Source organism: Gopherus flavomarginatus, chromosome 6 (assembly GCF_025201925.1).
Source record: "Gopherus flavomarginatus isolate rGopFla2 chromosome 6, rGopFla2.mat.asm, whole genome shotgun sequence".
Classification (NCBI taxonomy): Eukaryota; Metazoa; Chordata; order Testudines; family Testudinidae; genus Gopherus; species Gopherus flavomarginatus.
In genome coordinates this window covers 79,264,849-79,286,737 of record NC_066622.1, presented here as the reverse complement: position 1 = coordinate 79,286,737, position 21,889 = coordinate 79,264,849, and the positions used below count along the sequence as shown (strand labels likewise).

At 41.9% G+C, this 21,889-nt stretch overlaps 1 protein-coding gene across 1 annotated transcript in view; it reads left to right on the top strand.

Annotated features, from left to right (window-relative positions):
* Positions 1 to 21,889, top strand: part of POLR3A (RNA polymerase III subunit A) — a 1,141,582-nt gene that overhangs the window by 297,945 nt on the left and 821,748 nt on the right. The gene's annotated exons all lie outside the window — the stretch shown is intronic.

Genomic DNA, 21,889 nt, shown 5'->3' with positions numbered 1-21,889 from the left:
GAATGCTATTACCACATTTAATGGCCTATGGGCAGTGAGATGGTGGTCTTAAACCAATTCTTAGTGGACAGGTATCTCGACCTTCACAACAGGTAGCACCATTGTTGGCAATTTCATTGGAGACGCCAAAAAATGAATGGGCCTAGAAAAAGATGGTTACTCACCTTTGTCACTGTTGTTCTTCGAGATGTGTTGCTCATATCCATTCCAGTTAGGTGTGCGCGCGCTGCGTGCACGTTCGTCGGAAGATTTTTACCCTAGCAACACTCGGTGGGTCGCCTGGGTCGCCCCCTGGAGTGACGCCATTATGGCGCTGGATATATACCCCTGCCGACCCAACGGCCCTTCACTTCCTTCTTGCCGGTTACTCTGACAGAGGGTAAGGACAGTGGGTTTGGAATGGATATGAGCAGCGCATCTCGAAGAACAACAATTACAAAGGTGAGTAACCGTCTTTTCTTCTTTGAGTGCTTGCTCATATCGATTCGAATTAGGTGATTCCCAAGCCTTACCTAGGCGGTGGGGTCAGAGTGAGATGTTGCAGAATGCAAAACTGCTGAGCCAAATGCTGCATCATCTCTGGACTGTTGAATCAATGCGTAATGTGAGGCAAAGGTGAGAATCGATGACCAGGTAGCTGCCCGACATATTTCCTGGATGGGAACGTGGGCCAGGAAGGTAGCAGATGAAGCTTGAGCCTGAGTAGAATGGGCAGTGAGGTGGCTAGCTGGAACGTGAGCCAAATCATAGCATGTACGGATACAGGATGTTACCCAAGATGAAATTCGTTGGGATGAGATGGGTAGGCCTTTCATCCAGTCTGCCACAGCTACAAAGAGCTGAGGTGACCTTTGGAAGGGTTTTGTTCTCTCAATATAAAAGGCAAGAGCCCTGCAAACGTCTAGGGTGTGCAGCTGTTGTTTCCGACGCGATGGGTGTGGCTTCAGGAAAAAGACTGGGAGGAAGATGTCTTGATTGACATGAAAGGTGGACATCACTTTAGGGAGGAAGGAGGGGTGTGGTCGCAGCTGTACCTGGTCCTTATGGAATATTGTATACGGGGGGTCCGCGGTCAAGGCCCGAAGCTCAGATACTCGTCTTGCTGAAGTAATAGCGACGAGGAAGGCTGTCTCCCAGAAAAGGTACAGCAGTGAGCCGGTGGCCAGTGGTTTGAAAGGGGCACCCATAAGATTGGCTAGCACCAGGTTGAGATCCCAGGTAGGAGTCGGGCATCTGACTTGAGGGTACAAACGTTCCAATCCCTTGAGGAACCTTGAAACTATGGGGTGAGAGAAGATTGATCGGCCATTTTCCCCTGGGTGGAAGGCGGAGATGGCTGCCAGATGCACCTTTATGGAAGAGACCATGAGGCCCTGTTCTTTCAGGGACCAGAGGTAGTCCAGGACAGTAGGAACGGACACCTGCCTGGGGACTGAGTTACGCTGAGTGCACTAGCAGGAGAAATGCTTCCACTTGGCGAGATATGTCATCCTAGTGGAAGGCTTCCTACTGCCCAAGAGCACCTATTGGACCGAGGCAGATCAACGCAACTCAGACTGGCTCAATCATGCAGCAACCATGCTGTGAGATGAAGAGACTGCAGGTCTGGATAGTGAAGCCTGCCGAAGTCCTGTGTAATGAGATCCGTCCAGAGTGGCAGGGGAATCGAGTCTGCCACTGAGAGGTCGAACAACGTGGTGCACCAGTGCTGCCTCGGCCACGCTGGAGCAATCAGGATCAGGTGGGCACTGTCCCTGCAGAGCTTGAGTAAGACTCTGTGGACGAGCGGAAATGGTGGGAAGGCATAGAGTAGGTGCCTCTTCCACGGGATCAGGAATGCGTCAGAGGGAGCCTGGGGAGCGTCCCTGGAAGGAGCAGAACACCTGGCATTTCCTGTTCTCTCGGGAGGCAAAGAGGTCTATGTGGGGAAACCCCCACTTCCGGAAAACAGAATGGATGACGGGCGGACGAATCAACCACTCGTCAGACAGGAAGGATCTGCTGAGGTGATCCACCAAACTGTTCTGGACTCCTGGGAGAAAAGACGCTACCAAATCGATCGAGTGGGCTATGCAAAAGTCCCAGAGGTCCCAAAGCTCCACCCTGCTTGTTTATGTAAAACATGGCTGTTGTGTTGTCCATGAACACTGATACATAACGGCCTTGGAGATGTTCTCGAAACACCTGGCATGCTAGACAGACTGCTTTCAGCTCCCGCACATTGATGTGCAAGGCCAGCTCTTGAGGCGACCAGAGGCCTTGAGTGCGAAGGCTCTCGAGGTGGGCACCCCAACCCAGAGATGACGCGTCCGTGGTTAGGGCCATCGAGGGTTGAGGTGGGTGGAATGGCATCCCTGCACAGACTAGAGTGGGGTTTAGCCACCAGGTTAGGGAGCCCAGAACCTTCCAGGAAATAATAAGCACTGAGTCCAGGCTGTCTCTGCGTGGTTGGTATATTGAAGCAAGCCAGGTTTGAAAGGGACAGAGGCGTAGCCTCGCGTGCTTGGTCACGAAGGTGCAGGAGGCCATGTGACCTACTAGGCTGAGGCACATGTGCATCGACGTTGTCGAGAAGTTTGAAGACCTAGAATAATTGAAGCCATTGCTTGAAAATGCAACTGCGGGAGGCAGGCTCTGGCCAGACTGCAGTCCAGAACCGCTCCTATGAAGTCTATTCTCTGCATGGGTGTCAGAGTAGACTTCTCTGTGTTGATCATCAGGCCTAGGCTCCCGAAGAGGTCTTTGACGATGTGCAGGTGCTGCGACACTTGTAACTGGGAAGTCCCTTGAATGAGCCAATTGTCAAGATACGGGTAGACGTGTACCCGACGACGCTGGAGGGAGGCGATGACTACAGCCATGCATTTTGTGAACACACGCGGAGCTGTAGAAAGGCCAAATGGAAGTACAGTGAACTGAAAGTGTTGATGGTTGACCACAAAACAGAGGTACCGTCTGTGTGGTAGGTAAATTACGATGTGGAAATACGCGTCCTTCATATCGAGTAGCTAGGGACGTGGAGATCAACAAAGCCGCACTCCACAGTTCCAATGACCGTCACTGGCGGTAAGGAGGAACTGAAGGGCCGTTGGGTTGGCAGGGGTATATATCCGGTGCCATAACAGCGCCACTCCAGGGGGCGACCCAGCTGACCCACCGAGTGTTGCTAGGGTAAAAATCTTCTGACGAATGTGCACGCAGCGCATGCACACCTAATTGGAATCGATATGAGCAAGCACTCGAAGAAGAACTCTTACTCTCCTTCTCTCAGGACCTCCAGATCAAGGTTGAGGCAAACTGGAAAGATTAATGTGGGAAATTTTGTGCTCTCTCTCATTGTTCTGTAACTATTCAGTGAAAAAACGGAATAATTTATATGTCCAGGAATGTCACTTTGACACCTTTCACCAACACCAAGGCAGTCTCTTGGGATGTACCATCCAGTTGCCTCCTCATCTATGAAGGAGTCCTCCCCCAGGGCATAGCCATGAAAATCTCCATGGATGTCCACTGGCTTGCCTACATGATCCCCATTCCCTCGCCACCCAAGTTTATCTACGTAGCTTATATTGACCCACCTCCCATTCATGGAGCAAGAATCCAGAATGAGGAACCAGGAAGCCAACTTTCCAAGAGTTCAGTAAGTCAGGAAATTCAATTTATATTTGGCCTGATGGTCCTACAGACTGATGGCACTGAACATGAGTAACTGGAAATGGCATACCAGATGCCCACTCACTTGCAGTGCAGGATCCCAATATGTCTACACAGATTCTGGTCACCATGAAGTTGACTAACGAAGATGCACCCAAGATATGAACAATGGCTCAGACTCTTATAACCCACTGGCTTCCCCCAACAAGTTCAAATCCCACAGGGTTGTCAATATATACATCCTTCTATATGTAAAACAATATGAATGATCATACATTTATTACAGCAACCAATGGTTGTTAGTGAAGTATATTCTGGATCTCAGAAATTCCATCGTAATATAAACCAGATTGTATTACTAAATACCAATACCCATAGAGAGCCCCCAACTTCCCTCCATTTCAATCAGTTCCAAATGTTCAGAACTTATCAGAAGGCACATGGGGCATCTCAGCTTTTTCCCCATTTGGTTGTATTTATCCAAGTAAAACATGAAACACTGGCAGATAAATCAATGTAAGAGGGAAAAAGACATTAGTAACGCCAAAGCAGCTTGTTTGTATTTAAGTCTGGACATTTTTCCTTTGCCCGTGCTTGCTGCTTCTTTTGTCTAGGCGAGATCAAGATGTGAGAGATTTCAGAAGCTGGCCTGAAACTGCATGAACTGGAAAATATTCTATTTGTCTAATCATATCACTATGTCCGTCACGGTAGCCAAAAAGATACTTTCTGCAATATTAGTGTGAGTGGTTCAACTTACCTAGGGCCTGATCCACAGCCCAGGGAAGTCAGCTGGAGTCTTTCCACTAACTTAAGACCCGGACCGATAAAGTGGTGAACGGTCATGCGTATCATAAGCCACCATTTAGGCATACGTTAGCAGTGAGTGCAGTCTTATATTGCAGAAAAATATGCAGGATGTTCAGTTGGCCTCACGGTTGTGCTGTGTGTTTTTTGCAGGTTAGCAATCTGTCTGTATTTCATAAGTGGCTGAATATCAGTGGTAGGTAAAATGATTCAGACTCTGCCTGCCCTTATGTGGATGCACGCTGTCTAGAGAGGGTACCAAGATGGCAGGGCTCTGTGCTCTGTGTCCCCTGAAGGTATAGTGCCCCCAACAGGGTGTTAACAGCAACTTGGCTTCTCTCCAATCTCCACATCAGTCCTTGGGATGGAGCAGAACACTGTGGGGAACATGATGTGCCCCATAAAGAAGTGCTTCAGCAGGTCTGATTCCCCTGCATGCTGGGGAGCTCTGGCAGACAGACATTCTCCTCCCCTACGGGTCTCCCCTTGGGTGGTGCTGTTCCTCTCTGCCTCCAATGAAGGGCTTTGCCCTAAAGAGACAATTGAGCTGCTGGTTGGAAAGCACTTTGATCTTAGGGAAGAAGGGCACAAGAAGAATGAAATATATTCATATTACTCGATTGTCTTATTTTCATCTGCAAATCGAGGGGAGGGGAGCTAAGACTGTGCCTACGAAACTTGCCAAATGTTGGATCAAAAGAGGAATCTACTGTCAAAAAGATGAACGGCCTGAATTCAGGATCAACCCCATTAGCTCTGCCAGGCATTATTAATGTATTTTTTTCTGTCTTAATTTATTTCACTTAATAAAAGTGCACGCGAGTGCCTGTCCTGTGCTCTGGCTGGCCCCTCCATCCTCGACACAGTTGAGACCAGACAAGAGCGCAACCTGCTCTTCCCACATAAAAAGAAATACTATTTAATAATCATCATAAACATGAATGCCCCTTATAGCATAAAGAAGTCACCAATGTGAGGCATTTAGTAGTTCACAACAATCCCTTCTGCCCACCTCCCTTCAGTTAGGGTCTGCAGCATGCCTGGAAGATTAACAGATCTGAGCACTGGTAGACCAAAGGGGAAAATTCATTCCAGAGTTGAGGGGTCTTCAGAGAGATTATCCAGAGGCCAACCCCTTCTGTTTAATACTGAGGGAGCTCCAGCTCAAGTGCCTCTGCTGATCACAACTGCAGTAGTACGGCATGGTCTCAAATCCTTATGGGCTTTAGACATCAATATTAGCAACTTGAATTCCACCCAGAAAGGCAGCCTGGGCAACCCCTGAAGCACTGGTATTATGTGCAGTCATTGTGAGCCCCAGTTAACAAATGGCATGGAAGACGACATCTGCTTAGGCATCTGATTGGACATAGCCCCTATAATAAGTGCATAAGAATAGTCTCATCTCGATGTGACAGAGGCATTGAGGAGTGTAACAAAGTCTGCACACAAGAAGTGGTTGCACTTGCTTCACCAAGAGCAGATGGAAAACACGGGGAGTTGGAGTTGGCAAGAATAACATTTGGTAGTAATTAATAAAGTGTTTAATCTTACAAGAGATTGGTTAGTTCTGCCCTCTAGGGAAATTCTTGGTCTAACATGGGCCAATGAAGAAAATTAAAGATATATAACATGGAATTCTCCAGAAGAAATATACATTGATTTATACACATTAAATGTGTACATACACACACACATAACAGTATTTAATATTTCAGCCTGAAATCCTATGTCAGACTCCAGCTCATCTATTCTCAGGTCATCATTTCTTGAAACACAATTTATCATTTTAACTTAAAAAAAAATCAGCCAGGAGAAAAAAGTTGCAATGGATGAACATTTAAGTTCTGTTTCATTCAGACATTTCCTTCCTGGATGAAATCCAAGTATAAATTCTCTAAGTGTTATAAAAGCTTTAACAAGGCTATTATCGGGTTAGTATGTTTGTTTCACACATACACACACTAAGAGGTACGATCAGATTAGATATAAAGTTGGAAAACGTGGAAAGAAAATCATAGAGGCCTTTGAAGCAGCAGCAGCAGCAGACTGTCAAACTGAACAGGGTAAAGTACCATATGTGAGACAAGAAAAGGGCATGGAGTTGAGATTCTCAAAGCACACCAAGGGTATGTCTGTAATCCGATAAAAAACTCATAGCACGGAGTCTCAGAGCCTGGGTCAACTTACTCAGACTTGTGGGCTGTGGGGCTAAAAATTGCAGTGTAGACATTCAGGCTCGGGCTGAACCCCAAACTCTAAGACCCACGCCCTCTTGTGGGGTTTCAGAGACCAGGCCCCAGCTCGAATCTGAACATCTACCCTGCCATTTTTAGCCCTGAAGCCCAAACCCAAGTCAGATGAATCGTGACAGTTGCAGCCATGCCATGGGTCTTTTATTGCAGTGTAGACATACTCCAAGAGGTTTAGCTACACAACTCCCAATTAAGTTAATAGGAGTAATGTGGCTCAATCTTCTATTTGTCTTGGAAAATCCTCACTCTAGCTTCTCATGGTACTGTTGTCTCTTATTGAGCCCACTGACTAGTGAAAGTTTGGGGCAATAGTCGGGTATTTCTTTGATGCAATTGTGTTTATTTACAGAAAATATGTCTCTGAACATAGAAGGAATCAAATAGAAGGAAACAGCTTCTTTTACTCACAGCACCAAGAGTGCTCTTTCTTTTCTGCCTGGACCTCTGAACCACAAGCCTCTCCCCAAGTTTCTTCCAGAGTCAGCCACACATTTTTTTGCTGCTCCTTCAGGCTGCCTCTGCATTTGTCTAACGTCAGCATGTGTGTGTCCTCTCTTTCCACACCTACATACCTACCAGAAACAATACTTTAGCAAAAGCTCCTGGGGTGTGTGTCATACACTTTTGTCTTAGGTGGGGTCTTATGTTTACAGTTATATTAAGCGAAGGGTGAGTTCACGCCTACCCATCTCAATGAGGTTTTATCCAGCTCATAGCAATACCTAGTTAAACTTAATTTCCAATTGACATTTTAAAATAAAATCCAAAACAAAATATGGATTCTCAAAAAAATTCTAGGAAAAAATTGAATCAAAGCTTCTAAAAACCTAGCTTCATGTTTATAATACTCGTTACCCCCCCTTTTTTTTTAGTGGACACAAAAATAATAATTAAAAAGTAACTTAATATTTTGAAAACATTGGGCTCCAAATGTGCTTGGCAGCAGTAGATATGAATTTACTTTCACAAACTCTTTTTCCATTCAGTAATTTGCATCTGTTGGTACTCATTAGAGGTACATGATCTCAACACATCTGCTGTACCTAGTCTCCACTGGCTATAATGCCAGCGGAGCTCAAAAAAGCTGGTTGTTGGCTCTCTGCTGGTCATAAGACAGTTTAGAGCAGTCTGTGGGAGGCTCTAAACTACATCAGCCAGTAATGGTCCCTAAATTGCTGTCTACCTGCTGAAAATGGCCAGAGCACAGGGACATTTTGATATTTTCTCCTGCCCTGGCATACACCCTACACTAGGGTTGATAATGAAGGAGCGGCCTTGAGGTCAACTATACCATTTCTGTGCCAGGTGAGGACTGCTCCACACCAGAGGAATTCTCAGATGTTGAGATTTAGATTCCTCAATGCTAAGGGGCCAAGATATTTTTTCAAGTTTGTAAAGGTAAATTTTATAGTGCTTGTGGAATTCACCACACTGCCAGTGCTGAAAAATCAAGTTCTGTTCTTTTGACAGTTCTACTATGGCTGTGGTAGCAACAAAGTAAATTTCCTCATGTGCTAAGTAATATTATTTTATTCTCCTGCCAACTCTGACCTGAAACAGTAGTTCCATCTCCAGGCCTTTTCAGTATTTGGCCGCTCTGTTAAGACTGCCAACACATGATGTGAGTTAGTGCTAACTGTGGTGGTGGTTTATGTGATGTGGGCAGCTGCTCACTGGGAACTGGACTGAGACGAACTCATTTGTCACCTAGGGTACTCAGTGATTATCAGATGAAAGGATCTGTGTCCTTTGTTCAATCCTCTGAGCCCTGTCTACTCACATATGATATGCAGAAGAGGCACCAGAGAGATCCTGGCTCTTTGCAGAACTTTTAATAAATTCTTTTCCAACTTTGGTGTCAATGATACCCTAATTGTCTTCCTTGCACTTAAAGTCCATTGCTGAAATTTTGTTTTCAGAGACCTAGCTTTCACAACTCAAAGCTTCCATCTGTCTACTTTGCAGTACTTTTATCTAAAGTAAGGCAATATTAAGTTTCATTGATGACTAAGAGACCCTTTGCAGCATAGTTGAATTTACCAACAAATAAATACATTAAAATGAAACTATAGAAAATGCAACTCCGGGCAAAACATACTTTATCATGCACAGATAGTATATGAACATTTAGAGGAGATGAATGCATTATATTAATTTTCAAGCCTTACAAAAGGTTGTGAATTAACAGGGTCCTGAAATAGTAAACAGTGCATTCATCTTTTGACCTCTAACAGGATGCACTTTTATGCCTTTTTTTTTAAAATGGCCTCTGCTGGTGATATCTAAATGTGGATAAGCAAAACAGACACAAAAGTGGGTCCAGAGCCACTTAATAGCAGCTGGTAAAGACCATGCCATATCTGCCTCAAAACTGGATAGGTAATTACCTATTACAAGTAACCTTCACTGGCCTGTTGCAATAATGTACCCTTTTAAGGCTTCAAACATCTGTACTCCAAGAACTCTGGCATTGCTTGTATTATTACTTATATTGTGATGGCATGAGGAGTTGTCAATACATACAGAAAAATACTGTCCCTACTCCAAATAGTTTGCAGTCTAAGATGATGAGCAGTTTGTACAACAAGAATCTGGTCACCTCTCTGAGCAAAAAAATACCAGGAAATTGACTCCTGGGCAACACAGCCAAGACATAAAGAGGTGTATGGAAAGCTAGTGAACCTACTAAATGCTTGGTCACAAAGAGGATGGACTATCACAAAAGAACCATAGAGAGAAAATGAAATAAAAAAGCTTTTACTTTTAATGGAATACCCTTTTGCCAATTATATGAGTGAGGTCAATCTATAATAGGATAATATGTTATATATGCAGGCAGGAATAAAATTGTGACCATGAGGATAACGGCTACATGCTTCAATTTAACAAAATGCAATGAATGCTTAGAGTCTAATTCTGCCCTTGCTTGGGTGTAATATCCATTGAGTTCAATGCACAGTGTTTAACCTGTAGAATCCTTTCTTCTAACACATACCTGATTTTAACTCTTGGATTTATGGTGAAATCTTCCAACTGCTGCTGGAAGAGTTAGGCCTGGGTTATTAGTTCATATGTATGTCCTACTTTTCTCCGTCAGGGCTTGGTTTAAGCCCATGATGGAAATTAATCCCTCCTGTACAACTTTGCATAATTAGCCGGATGTTGGCCACTGCCAGTAATAGAATATTGGATTTGATTGTCTGAGCTGGCTTGGCAAACCCTGGGTTCTCTCTTCCCAAACATACAATAAAAACCAGTTGCCTTGTGGTTCTTTTTTGTTCAAAAGGATCTTTTTTTTCTCCTCCCCTCCCACCACCAAAACTGTTCCCTTTTGTGTCTCTGGTACAAATATATAAAATCTTTGTGGCTTTATATCTCAGATCTCTCACTTATCTTTTTTCAGTTCTCATAGGTTCACAATATCTTAGTTTCATTTGTTACCTGAAGCTGAAACCACCAAGTTGTATATGGTTTGGGGTTGACACCCTGAAAAACCACTGAGTTTCGTATGTTTTCCACCATAAATCATAAATTTTTGCTGGTTCAAGGAAAGAATCTGGAATTGCCGATCTTCTTACAAACCTTGTACATCTTTTTTTTTTGTAACTAAATACCAAACCAGAGAAGTTTCATGTGATTTGTCACAAGTATTTTGCACAGGTCCATTAATTATCAGATCTAATTTTACATTTGTTTTACCTTCACCTTCTCAAAGGAGAAGGCTTCTTTTTAGTCCCTTGCAGACTCCTGAAAAATGATTCTTTGTACTGCAGCTAAAATTCACACCAACTCACATTCATCTTTATATTTTAGAGAGAGAAAAAAATTTTCTATGTTTTGTGGAGTTCTTGGAATGTAATTGTTAATAAAAATCTAATGGCAGGGTTGTCAAATGAGGAATATAAATCCCATTGAGTTTCCATGTGCCTAATTCCCTTAGGTGTTCTTGAAAATCATTTAAATCTTTAACATTACTGATAAAAATCTAAGAGTTCTGTAAGGTATTTTTCTTCATTCTGAACAGCAATATGCTTTGAGCTTGTTTAAAGGGATATTGGACTTAATGGAATAATGACACAAATCAATCTTGTGCTCTTAGTGTCCAGAAGTTATGGCATCATTGGAGGCAAGTGGCCATGTCAGCAGGTTTTCAGGTATTAGTCTACATCTGGAGAAGAATTATTGCACTGCAGGACACCAGAGACAGCTGTGAATGTTTTCCTTTGTATGAGGTAAGGACAACTGAGGAAAATGGATGAGATTTTTCTTCATTTCTGTCAAAGCTCATGCACAAAGAAAACATTTCATTTTTGAACAGGGTATGAAGCAACCTGTCTAAAACAAACAAGACTGGTTCAAAAAGAAAATCAGGCTTAAGATGGCAGAGACTCCTGCTGGTGTCTACAAGGAATGATTCTGTAGAGTGGGTAAGGTACATCTGAAATGACAGGACAAGATAAATCTAGCTGGATCACACCCATCTCCACTGACTCAGAATATTAAGCTTTAGAACAATATTTACCTCTCCTGTTGCTACAGATAGTCTAAAATGAACCCTTTTATGACCAAATGTTTAGAGGAAAGGATTGGGAGAGGGAATTATTCTGCTTATGAATAACACACTTGTTTTTCCAAATGCAGTGATCTCAATTGAAATTCCTCTCCCATGAATGCGTTAATTGTTTTAAATTTCATGGCAAAAAATAAACCCTTGACTTTAAGATTTCCTAGAGCAAGGAGCTTACTTTAGGGTTAATGGGAATTATACACATAAAATAAATTCTCCACAAACATCAAGGGGACAAGAAACTCCAACATTAGCCTTTAGGGATAGTTAGTTAGTGCCTTGTTGTATAAATTTTCCTGTTATTAAGTTTAAGGGTCTCACATACAACCACTAGTGTGAGCATAGCATTGAACTGAGATTATGCCAGACATTTTGCATTTTCTACAAGTAGTGCACATCCAGATGCCAACAGCTATGAACTGGGATTTTGTGGCTCACAGAAGGCCCATAATGAACAGAGACATCGGATAAAAAGAATCTTCCATCCTTAGTGGGAATGATTCACTTGAGTGCAGAGCTAACCGGTATTAGAATATGAATCCCATCGTAATTGCTTGCACCATGCCCAAAGTGTGAATAGCTGTCCAAGAGAAGCAAGTCTGTTGATCTGCTATAGTATTTGCAAAAATAATCACAATGTCAGTAGTGGCGGAATTTCTTGATAGATATTGCAAGGCAATTTGATATTCTAAATCTATGCCTGGAGTGAAGCAATGACTTCAGAAGACCAAAGAGATAACTTGATCACTGTCTATAAGTACCTACCCAGGGAAAAGACAGAGAGTAAAGAGTTGTTTCATGTGACAGACAAAGGCATCACAAGATCTACTCGCTGGGCATTATGGGTCAGATTCTCAATAATGGCCAAAGTGCACACAGCACAAATAGCTTCAAAGGTGGCTTGAAGTGAGGTAGCTGGATGAGACACCACATGAATGAGTTTGACAAAGCCTAGGGCCAACTCTATGTTAATGGCTCAGTGAGAGTTAACTGGAGAAGTTATTTTTTTAAGTCTCAACCTCTCTCTCCTTTCAGAATATCTTGTGATACAGAATTGAGAAATGGCTCATTTATATGTTTATTCTCCATTTGAAGTTGGCTGTGATTTTGTATGAAAGATGCTCTGAGATTTGCGTGAAAGCTGCACAATTGGATATTTCACACCTTTCTGAAATTGCGGACATTTAAGGTTTCACTTCAGATTTGGGGGAGAAAGAAAAGGGGAATTTGTAGAGAAAAATACTTTGTGTAATGGGGACGGGGCGTCTTTGGTCTTCTGAAGTCATTGTTTCACTCCAAGAATAGCTCTGGAATTTCAAATTGCCTTGCAAATGTATCAAGAAACTCCGCGACTATTGATAGTGTGATTACTTCATTTTTGAAATTACTATAATAGATCAACAGTAACGCTCCAGACCAGGAAAATGGGGATTTGAAAAAAAATAGAAGTGTGGCCCCTATCTCCTCTTTGGGCTACTCTTGCCCCTTCCCATTTTACAGAACTTATTGCAAGAGCACTGGCTTGTATTGTGCCATGAGAGACCCCACTAGCTTTCTCTGTTGTCAGGTAGATCTAGGACTTGTAGAAAGAGAATGAGGCTCTCTTGCTTCTTCCTCTCTGTGACGATGTGGTTCTGGCGGGAACCAACTGAGAGTGCCAATTCAGGACCAGTTGCTCAAACAGGGCAGTTACAGCCCAAGGCTGGGGTTTTTCCACCTCTAAGGCAAACTAAATCAGCCAGACAAAAAGGACTTCGGTTTTACCCCACTGGCTAACCACAAGTCACACAAGCAATTTCCTTAGACACTCCAGTCTCCCAGTGTCACCACCAGTGCCACCCGTCCTGGGGATGAATGGTTATGAAAACCAACACCCCAGTAAAAGAAAAAGGTTCTCTCGATCCCAAAGGACCAAGCCCCAGACCCAGGTCAATATACACATCAGATCTTACCCACAAATCACGCTGTTGCCAATCCTTTAGAATCTAAATCTAAAGGTTTATTCATAAAAGGAAAAAGATAGAGATGAGAGCTAGAATTGGTTAAATGGAATCAATTACATACAGTAATGGCAAAGTTCTTGGTTCAGGCTTGTAGCAGTGATGGAGTAAACAGCAGGGTCAAATCAAGTCTCTGGAGAACATCCCCCACTGGGATGGGTCATTCAGTCCTTTGTGCAGAGCTTCAGTTTGTAGCAAAGTCTCTCCAGAGGTAAGAAGCAGGATTGAAGACCAAATGGAGATGAGGCCTCCGCCTTATATAGACTTTTCCAGGTGTAAGAACACTCCTTTGTTCCTGCTGTGGAAAGTTACAGCAAAATGGAGTTTGCAGTCACATGGGCCAGTTTCTGCACACCCTGCTGAGTCACAGGGCATAACTGCCTTCTCTCGATGGGACAATTGTGTAGGTGATGGTCCTTAATGGGCCATCAAGCAGGCTAAACAGAGCTGACACCAACTTGTCTGGGATCTTTCCCAGTAACACAACACAAGTTTGAAATACAGACAGCATACAGCCAATATTCATAACTTCAACTACCAAAATGATACAGACATACAGACAGCATAATCATAATCAGTAACTCATAACTTGGTCTTGGACACCTTATATGACCCCCTTTACATAAGATTTGGTGCCACTACAGGACCTTGGTTGCAACCCATGTTCTATATGGTTCCAGTTTATATCAATAACGTGACACTCTCTCCTCCAGATATTTTATGTGGGCCCCAGATCTACAAAGCTGACTAGAGCTGGGCTTCACACAGGTTGTTTAGCTGAGTAATAAGGGATGATGAGAGAGAAATATTCACTACAAAAAGCTGCATTTGTGACTACAGACCCCGACCAGACCTACACATAGTAAGAGACACATATTAAGCGGTTGCAATCCAAATGCACAAAGAGTGGGAGAAAGGAAGCATTATTCCCCATGTTATGGATGGGCAACTGAGGCCCAGAGACTAGGTATCTTGTTCCAGGTCATACAAAGGGTCTGATACACAAATGGGAATTGAACTTATATCTCCCAAACTTCAGGCTAGTGCCTTAACCACAGGACCATCCTTCCTCATAATCACACTCAGGAATACATGAGCTGTTCTATGAAAATGGTCTCAAAGAACCTGGTGATCAATTTGCACAGGAGATACATGCTACCGGATGGGCTATTCACACTAAACACAGTGAATTCTGGATGCAATTTTTAAAGGAAGATTTAGAATGGCTGATTCAGTTTCAAATTTTCTTACGTGTGGCCTACAGCAAGTTGGAGGAAATGAGCAAAGATTCAGTTCTGGAGAATTCAGACACACTGCTTGAAAGAGAAACCTCTGCTGAACTTTTCATAAAAGGTAATAGCAAAAAATATTAGTCGTGTACTAAATTTAGTCACATACCCTTTTCACCTTAAAGAGCTACTAGCTAATTGAATTTAGGGTTTTTAATGTGCGTATTTGATGTATTCTCTCTCTACCACTAACAGCTACAGTGATATATAACAGAGAACAACTTGGCTTTGTTTTAAGTGACAATGCTTCTTTTAAATATAATTCCCTTCCTTTTAAAAAAAAATGAAAACCATCCTCCAGTCATAGATTTCAGTTCACAAATAATTTTCTGCACACATAATAAATTACCCCCTTCTTTTTCTCCCAGCTAACAAGTAATAATAAATATATAATGCCATAGCACTAAGAGATGGACCCATAGAGAATTTAAGTCAATGGAAAGACTCCCATTGACTTCAGTGGATCAGGCCCCAACTGAATTAGAAACAAAATGTTTCTTGTTATTTGCATCAGGACACATACGTTTGTTTAAAAATATATATATAACTATTCAGTAAAAAGGAGTTTAAAAAATTGAGATAAAATAACCTGGAACTTTGCTCAATTCTCTTGACCTCAATGCTTTTGGGGACTTGGGAAAAAAAAGTCAGCTTATGCCTGCTCATTTTTTTTTCACTAGGGCTGTTGATTAATCACAGTTAACTCACACAGTTAACTAAAAAAAAATTAATCGTGATTAATTGTAGTTTTAATCACATTGTTAAACAATGAAGTGTATTACATGTTTTTGATGTTTTCCTACATTTCTAAATATATTGATTTCAATTACAACACAGTATACAAAGTGGATAGTGCTCACTTTATATTATTATTTTTATTACAAATATTTGCACTGCAAAAATGGCAAACAAAATAAATGGTATTTTTCAGTTTACCTCATACAAGTACTGTAGTGCAATCTTTTTATTGTGTAAATGCAACTTACAAATGCAGATTTTTTTTCTGTTACATAACTGCACTAAAAAACAAAACAATGTAAAACTTTAGCACCTACAAGTCCACTTAGTCCTACTGCTTGTTCAGCCAATTGCTAAGACAAACAAGTTTGTTTATATTTACGGGAGATAATGCTGCCAGCCTCTTATTTACAATGTCACCTGACAGTGAGAACAGGCATTCGCATGGCACTTTTGTAGCCAGCATTGCATGGTATTTACTTGCCATATATGCTAAACATTCGCATGCGTCTTCATGCTTTGGCCACAATTCCAGAGGACATGCTTCCACGCTGATGGCGTTCATTAAGACAATAATGCATTAATTAAATTTGTGACTGAACTTCTTGGGGGAGAAGTTTATATCTTCTACTCATTTTACCTGCATTCTGCCATATATTTCATGGTATAGCAGTCTCAGATGATGACCCAGCACATTGTTCATTTTAAGAACACTTTCACTGCAGATTTGACAAAATGCAAAGAAAGTACCAATGTGAGATTTCTAAAGATAGCTACATCACTCTACTCAAGGTTTTAGAATCTGAAGTGCCTTCCAAAATCGGAGAGTAACGAGGTGTGGAGCATACTTTCAGAGATCTTAAAAGAGCAGCATTCTGATGCAGAAACTACAGAAGCTGAACCACCAAAAAAGAAAATCAACCTTTCTGCTGGTGACATCTGACTCAGATAATGAAAATAAACATGTGTCGGTCCGCACTGCTTTGGATGGTTATCGCGCAGAACCCGTTATCAGCATGGATGCATGTCCTCTGGAACGGTGGCCGAAGCACAAAGAGACATACATATCTTTAGAGCATCTGGCATATAAATATCTTGCAACACCAGCTACAATAGTGCCATGCAAATACCTGTTCTCACTTTCAGGTGACATTGTAAACAAGAAGCGGGCAGCTTTATCGCCTGAAAATCTAAACAAACTTGTTTATCTTAGCAATTGGCTGAACAAGAAGTAGGACTGAGTGGATTTGTAGGCTCTAAAGTTTTACATCATTTTATTTTTGAATGCAGTTATTTTTTGTACATAATTCTACACTTGTAAATTCAACTTTCATGATAAAGAGATTGCACTACAGTACTTGTATTAGGTGAATTGAAAAACACTATTTCTTTTGTTTTTCCAGTGCAAATATTTATAACAAAAAATATAAAATGAGCAGTGTACATTTAGTACTCTGTGTTGTACTTGAAATCAATATATTTGAAAATGTAGAAAATATCCAAAACTATTTAAATAAATGGTATTCTATTATTGTTTAACAATGCAATTAATTTTTTTAATTCCGTGATTAATCATGATTAATTTTTTTAATTGCTTGAGAGCCCTATTTTTCACCTTTATCCACCTCTATATTTCCAGCTTCTAGGTTGGACCCAGAGGGCAAATACAGAAAAAAATGCAGGACAGGCTCTTTGCCCAGAATATTTCTAGTCCAGCAAGGAGCTGGAAATGAATACCCCTATTATTTATTGAGCAGTGTCAATTATACACTGCATACATAAGGATCTAAGTTATGCATAAGACAAGTTGTTCTTCTTTGCACTAAGTGGGGAGGAGACACTGCACCAGAGTTGGGATTCACTCTCCCAGAGAGAACAGTGGTGATTACACTGCTGTACCAGGTGTTCCCCTTGGGCAGTGGCTCCCGAACTTTAACAACCAGTGAACCCCTTTCACAAAAATATCAAATGTTGTGAACCCCCTCCTAAAAATGAATATTTCCAGGGATTTTCTCCCTTACCTGAGCATAAATTATAGAAGCAGTGATCTTGGAAATAATTTGGCTTTTTTATGATGCACTTATTACACATTATTTATTATTACATTAATCATGATTTTATTACATTATGAAAACGGCAACACTCTTCCAAGATTTCACTATTGTAGCTCATGTCACTTCGATTCAGCCTCCTACATGTTTCATCAAGGAGTATCAGATGTGAAACAGCATGAAGGTATTTAAGAAGCCAACTCAAATAAAGAGTTCCTCCCACAAGCATTTGGGTCTTGAGCAGTCCAGGCAAACCATGCATGACTACAACAAAGCTTAAACTTGTTCTGTCAGGAAGTAATGGTCACAGGGCTCGGGCTGCCGGGCCCTGGTGGCCTTAGGGACAGCTCTGTCTGCTATTACAGAATTTTTTTCTGAGAACCCTTTGATATATTTTGTGAACACCCAAGGGTTCACGAACCCCAGTTTGGGAACCACTGCCCCAGGGAAAGGCAGCTTTAAGATGCTCAGTTACCTTGGTGATGAGTACAGTATGGGCCTGGTTTTCAGAGGTGTTCAATCAATAATCACACCAAGAATCAGTGGATGAATTCTCTGGCCTGTGTTAATGAGGAGGTCAAATGAGGGGATAATAAATGTCCCTTCTGGCCTTAAAATCTATTAATCTTGGGAAGACAGTTGGAAATAGAGGTAGCCAACCTTTTTGAAAACCAAGCTCTGGATAAACCTAGACTGGAAGAGAGGAGGTCCATCAGCGGAAGTCACAGACAAGAGTTAACGAGAACCCCTGATTAGTTCTGCCCATTTTTTGAAGCAGAGTGAACTGGCTTCTACCATAGCAGCAGATGGGGAAGGGTTGTGCTTTGCAGTGCTTCAACTGCCATCCCCCTGGGAGGACTTTCTGCCATTGAGGTTTGGAAACCTGCCAGCCCATAGCTTGCAACCTGTGATATTGTTTTCTAATTTTACCTCTCTTCTTTGTGTTGGGAGTAGCAGGAAAACACAGGTGTCCTCTGCATTCAGAGATGCCTTTTGTCAAGGCTTCCCCAGGGAATGCCCCATAGTAACTTCCATAGTTACAGAAGGAAGTTGATCCAACGTTTTCTGTCTCCTTCCACTACAGTTCATGAACGCTACTGTTTTTTTCTCTGACAGCAAACAACTCTCCCCACCTCAAAAAATAAGCTAGACTGGCAAATCACAGAGGCATATCATGCTGATATCAAACCAACAGTTTTATGGCTCCAGAGGAACCAGCTCCTGCAGCAGGACACACCTGCACAATTATGCTTTTTAAAAGCTATGTATTGTAATTATATTCCCTAAGGCTTAGGTGGAACATTTGCTCCAAGCCCGGGTAAGAGGTGACACAAAGCTGCCGACATTTAAGAAAGAGCCCCTGGAAGGAACTAGGTGTCTCAGAATCACAATCTCTTTCGGACTCGCTGGGATAGCAGCCAGAAATGGATCATGACTTTACTCTTGCAGGAGGTTCGATACCTGCTGCCAGTGACATGCCCAGGAGGGCAGTGTTACCTCAGGACATATATTTGAATGCTCATTTGAAAGATTGCTATGGCTGCAGCTCAGTCCTGATTCCTGACACAGCAAGAATGCCATCTAGAGAGGCAATGCTGCCAGTTCCCACAGTGGTAGTTGTGTTAGGAAGATTTCCATCCAAGGACTGACCTGGTCCTGTTCCGCTTGTGAAGTCTGACCAGAACCCTTGCCTGAGGAGCTGTGGCTTCAGAGGAAGTTACACAGAGGACACACCAGCAGGTATTAAGCTGTCTGCTTCAGCTCTGACTGTAGAAAATGTACATGTCATAAAAAAAGGAATTTCACAGAAACCTAGGAATGGTAAGTGTCAGCCTTACAAAATTGTCATGAAAATTGACTTGTTCACAATGATGCTGATGAGTAAAAACTACTATCAAACTCTCCTGTCAAAGAAAGTGATTTGCCATGTGTAAATAGGCAAGTATAAATCTAAAAGTTGCAGTAAGAGGAGGTGTTGCCATATGTATCAAAAATGTATACACTTGGACTGAGGTTAAGATGGAAATAGGAGACAAACTTGCTGAAAGACTCTGGGTAAAAACAAGGGTGATGTCATGGGAGGGGTCTACTACAGACCATCTAACCAGGAAGAAGAGATGGATGAGGCTTTTTTTAAACAACTAACAAAATCACACTAAGCACAGGACTTGGTGGTGATTGGGGACTTCAACTACCCAGACATCTGTTGGGAAAATAACATAACAGGGCACAGATTATCCAACAAGTTGTTGGAATGTATTGGAGATAATTTTTCAGTTCAGAAGGGGGAGAAAGCTACTATGTGAGACACTGTTCTAGATTTGTTTTTGACAAATAGGGAGGAATTGGTTGAAACTTGGAAAGTGAAAGGCAGCCTAAGTGAAAGTGATCATTAAATGGTAGAGTTCATAATTCTAAGGAATGGTAAGAGGGAAAACAGAACAATAAAGATAATGGATTTCAAGAAGGCAGACTTTAGCAAACTCAGGGAGTTGAAGGTAAGATCCCATGGGAAGCAAATCTAAGGGGAAAAAACACTTCAAGAGAGTTGACAGTTTATCCAAAAAGACATTAAGGGCATAAGAGCAAACTATCCCCAACTATGTGTGGGAAAGATAGGTAGTATGGAAAAGACCACCCTGACTTAACCAGGAGATCTCCAGTGATCTGAAACTCAAAAAAGAGTCCTACAAAAAGTGGAAATTAGGTCTAATTACAAAGGATGAATATAAACAAAGAACATATAGGGACAAAATTAGAAAATCCAAGGTACAAAATGAGATTAAACTAGCTAGAGACATAAAGGGTAACAAGAAAATATTCTACAAGTGCATTAGAAGCAAGAGGAAGACCAAGGATGGGGTAGGCCCATTACTCAATGGGGGCGGGGACAACAATAGAAAATGTGGAGATGGCAGAAGTGTTAAATAACTTTTTTGTTTCTGTTTTTACCAGAAAAGGTTAGTCGTGATTGGACATCTAATATGGTGAGTGCCAGTGAAAATGAGGTAGAATCGGAGGCTAAAATAGGGATAGAACAAGTTGAAAATTACAAGTTAGAATCTGAGTTGGCAGGGCCTAATGAAATAGATCCTAGAATACTGAAGGAGCTGACTGAGGAGGTATCTGAGCCATTAGTGATTATCTTCAAAAAGTCATGGATGATGGGATCGATTCCAGAGGACTGGAAAAGGGCAAATATAGTGCCAATCTATAAAAAAGGAAATAACAACAGCTCAGGGAATTACAGACCAATCAGCTTAACTTCAGTATCCGGAAAAACAACAGAGCAACTAATTAAGCAATCAATTTGCAACCACCTAGAAGATAATAAGGTGATAAGTAACAGTCAGCTTGGATTTGAACAAATAATGTGAAATCAACCTAATAGCTTTCTTTGACCAGGTAACAAGCCTTGTGGATGGGGAGAAGCAGTAGATATGGTATATCTTGACTTTAGTAAGGCTTTTGATATTGTCTCACATGACCTTCTCATAAACAAAGTAGGGAAATACAACCTCATAGACTCATAGACTTTAAGGTCAGAAAGGACCATTATGATCATCTAGTCTGACCTCCTGCACAATGCAGGCCACAGAATCTCACCCATCCACTTCTATAACAAACCCCTAACCTATGTCTGAGTTATTGTAGTCCTAAAATTGTGGTTTGAAGACCTCAAGCTTCAGAGAATCCTCCAGCAAGTGACCCGAGCCCCATGCTGCAGAGGAAGGCGAAAAACCTCCAGGGCCTCTGCCAATCTGCCCTGGAGGAAAATTCCTTCCCGACCCCAAATATGGCGATCAGTTAAACTCTGAGCATGTGGGCAAGACTCATCAGCCAGCACCCAGGAAAGAATTCTCTGTAGTAACTCAGATCCCAACCCATCTAACATCCCATCACAGACCACTGGGCATACTTATCTGCTGATAATCAAAGATCAATTGCCAAATTAATTGCCAAAATTAGGCTACCCCATCATACCATCCCCTCCATAAACTTATCAAGCTAGTCTTAAAGCCAGATATGTCTTTTGCCCCCACTACTCCCCTTGGAAGGCTGTTCCAGAATTTCACTCCTCTAATGGTTAGAAACCTTTGTCTAATTTCAAGTCTAAACTTCCTAGTGTCCCGTTTATATCCATTTGTCCTTGTGTCCACATTGGTACTAAGCTTAAATAATTCCTCTCCCTCCCTAATATTAATTCCTCTGATATATTTATAAAGAGCAATCATATCCCCCCTCAACCTTCTTTTGGTTAGGCTAAACAAGCCAAGCTCTTTGAGTCTCCTTTCTTAAGACAGGTTTTCCATTCCTCGGATCATCCTAGTAGCCCGTCTCTGAACCTGTTCCACTTTGAATTCATCCTTCTTAAACATGGGAGACCAGAACTGCACACAGTATTTCAGATAAGGTCTCACCAGTGCCTTATATGATGGTACTAACACCTCCTTATCTTTGCTGGAAATACCTCGCCTGATGCATTCTAAAACTGCATTAGCTTTTTTAACAGCCATATCACATTGGC